At 46.3% G+C, this 3,619-nt stretch overlaps 1 protein-coding gene across 1 annotated transcript in view; it reads right to left on the minus strand.

Moving 5' to 3' along the window:
• FAM131B (family with sequence similarity 131 member B) overlaps positions 1-3,619 on the minus strand; it is a 75,599-nt gene that overhangs the window by 16,003 nt on the left and 55,977 nt on the right. The window lies entirely within an intron of this gene.

Raw genomic sequence — 3,619 nt, forward strand, 5'->3', positions numbered from 1 at the left:
TTAGGAGGAGTGACACATTGGGATTACAGAGCAGCATCTGTCTCAGCCTGATTCCAGGTCCTCCCCAGTCCCGCCCTTGAATAAGGGTATCAGGTTGAAGTTCAGTCTATTCCCTTCCCCATGCTAACCTCTGCCAGGGGATTCTCTTCTAAAATTATCTCCGAGCTGGGGCTGCCCTCCAGCCTGTTTCCTCCAATGGGAAGAGAACAGAGAGAAATGAAACATGGGGGAAGGCCTCTCATCTGGGGAAGTCATTAATAATCGCTACAACTGACAGTATGTCGCAGGCACTGCTTGGAGCCTTCCCATCCTCCACAGTCCCATGAGGTAGTCACTTTCCCATTTTACAGAAGAGGAAGTGAGGCTCAGAGACTTCAAATATACAAAAAAGCAAGTAATGGAACCTGAAGGGCATGGGCTTGGAATAAAGTAGATTTGAATGCTGGCTCAGTCCTTTAAGATGCTAGAGACCTTGGCTAAGGTACCTAATCTCACAGAACATCAGTCTCCCATATCTACAAATGAGAAAAATTATTTCTACCTTCGAAGGTCTCTATGAGGATTAAATGTGATGATGTAGGGAAAATCACATGGTGTTAACGCATTAACTCTCACAAAATAAAGCTTCAGTTTAATAATGAGAGTTCACATTCAGTGCTTACCAGGGAGCAAACACTATGGTAACTTTTTAAAAAAATCCTCACCCATGGATATGTTTTTATTGATTTTAGAGAGAGAAACATTGATATGAGAGAGAAACATCGATTGGTTGCCTCCCATATGCACCCTGACCAGGGATCAAACCTGGAATGTAGGTATGTGCCCTGACCAGGAATTGAACCCCCAACCTTTTGGTGCATGGGACGAGGCTCCAACCAAGTGAGCCACCACAGCAGGGCCACAATGGGAACTTGGCATGCATTCATTTATCTCCGTAACCCTCTAAGTCACTGCCTTTCTGAGGACACTGAAGCTAGCATGTGAAATAATGACACCTTGTGTGTGCACCTTTAACTAACAATATTGCATCTGTGACTATTTTCTTAGCATGAGATTTTCTCCCTCCTCACTTTAAGGGGCTCTAGATTTTTTCCCACCTGAGACTAATGACAATGTTATTATTCCATCTCAGCCCTAGTTAGATAAAGAATAGGGGAAAAGTGTATCGTACTTGAAAAACCAGAAGAGGGAGGAAGAGACCTGTCTGTCCAGTGCTATCGGGAGGGCCTCGTGGAGCGCAAGGGAAGGAACCAAGGATTTTTAAGGGGTCTGGGAGGCAAGGTCCAATGAGTACAGAAGAAATTACTGCTATTTGGTCACTTCTGACAACCTTCTTCAAATAGCAATTCCATAAACCTATACTAGGTTTTAATCTTTTAGTATCATGGACCTTAAGAAAATCTATTTAAAACCTCAGGAGAATATATATCTTACACAGTATACATATCTTTTTTAAATAAATTTTTAAATGTTTTTATTGATTTTAGAGAGAGAAGAAGGGAGAGGGAGAGAGAAATAGGAACACTGATGAGAGAAAAACATCAACACGCCCCTGTACGCCCCACTGGGGATGGAGTCTCAAACCGGGCATGTGCCCTGACTGGCAATCAAACCAGCGACCTCCTAGTGCATGGGTTGATGCTCAACCACTGAGCAATACTGGCCGGGCCAGTATACATATACTAGAGAATACATGCATGCCTATGAATTTGTTTCCAAATTAGGAGCTTTTCACAGAACTCCCTAGAAGTCCATCTTTAGCCATCCAAATAAGAACCTAAGCACTGTACCCATGAGGTGGGGTGGGGGATGGGCACAGTCTACATTTTATTCTCTTGCAGATGATAACCCATGAGACCTGAACGATTTATAACCTCAAACTCAAGGGATTCCGCTCACATTCTGTACTAGCAGCTGTAGTTTCCTTGGCCCTCCTCATTTCAGAATCTGGGTTCCAGAATTGCAGCAGGTGCTTCTGCTTGGCTTGGTCAAGTGTGAGGGCTTCCCCAGTCCCACCAATCTCTGCCTCCAAATCTCGGAATCCATAACCAGACCCTGACTTTCTCCGGAATAGTGAAGAAATAGGAATTGTCTTAGATATTTGTTCGTTGGGATTATCAAGATCCTACAGAACTGGCTACCTTCAGGAGAGCCATACTCCACAATGTTTTTTACTTGGGCACTGTATTTTCTTTAAGACAGTATTCCTTTCATCTCACACCAACCCCTTAGAACGCCTTCCTTATTTTCTGCCTGCAGAGATTTAGTCCTTCAAATGGGCACATGTTTACCTTTGTGGGTAGGTAAGATTATTCGCCTTCAAGCTCAGAAGATTTGTTAGAAAAGGTACGTTTGATGGTATCCATCATCCCACGTGGCTTGGACAGGTCCATTTAGCCTAGATCCAAATTTACTTGTAGACCAGATGTTTATTGTCCCTCCCTATCATGCCTGAACTTGGACTGCCCTGGGACAGGCCTCACTTGGTGATGGATCCTAAACTACACATTGGCTCATGTTTACAACTTTTCTTCTATAGTATGGAGTTCACAGGAGAAAGAATGTCCTAGGAAAATTTGCAAAAAAAAAAAAAGAGTGATGCCAGATAGAATAGTTTGTCCTTGGCCAAAAATGATTTATTGACCTGAAAAAGGGAAGAATAGTAGAGTACTTCCCCATCATCATTTATGTTTGTGGGTTCTCATGAGAAATACTCCCATCCCTCCTCTGGCCCACTTCCCCCTGTTATCTAACCCACTGGATAGACAGGTGGGCACCCCTCAGTCCACACGGAAGCTGAGTGCCTCCCCATAAATCCATGATGCTTGTGCGCTGACACTTCTCAGTCTGGGAAGTGGTAGAAATGCCAGAAGCCAAGGCTATCACTCTGCTTCCCACAGCACCCCACACCCAGTGGATGACAGATAAGGTGGGGTCAAGGGATGGCACCAAAGCATTATTAGCAGCCCCTGGCAGACAGAAAGGCAAACCTGGAGGAGAAAACTGAACATTGATGGGTTGGGAGAGGTGGTCTGACAGATGAGGACCAAACCTTGGGAAGATACAGAACAGGGAACAACTCAGCAGGGAAAGATGGGAGAGAAGCATCAGTTACTGCCCCAGGTGAGTTACTCTCCAGTGTTTCCAGACCTTGAAATCACTCCGTCCATGTCCAGCACCGCAGCCTGGTCTTCCACATGCTAGAGAAGAGAGGTGCGACACTGGATGGTGTAATTTTAACACGCTCTGGACGTACACAGGTTGGAGCACGCTGAGCAGTTTTCCATCCTGGTCTGGGCGATATTTATAGAGGGACCAGTGGCTGGGGGCTGGCAACCTCCTAGTGACTAAGGAGGGGGACAGTGCTGCTGCCCTGCTGAGGGAATTCCCTGCGGTGCTGTCCCTCGGGTTCTCACCCCAGCCCCTCCCCCGCACTGCTCTCACACCTGCTTCGACCCCAAGCAGATCAGATGTGGCAGTGGGGGGGTCATGTGATGGAGAAATGGCTATAAATAGCTGGGGGTGGGCATGCTGCCCCAGACGCCTTGGGGACAGGCAAGAGGACAGGCTTAAGGAGCTGTACTGGGGGTTGGACGGGGGTAAGCAGGCCAAGGCCTGG

Source organism: Plecotus auritus, assembly GCF_963455305.1.
Source record: "Plecotus auritus genome assembly, chromosome: 4".
Taxonomy (NCBI): domain Eukaryota; kingdom Metazoa; phylum Chordata; class Mammalia; order Chiroptera; family Vespertilionidae; genus Plecotus; species Plecotus auritus.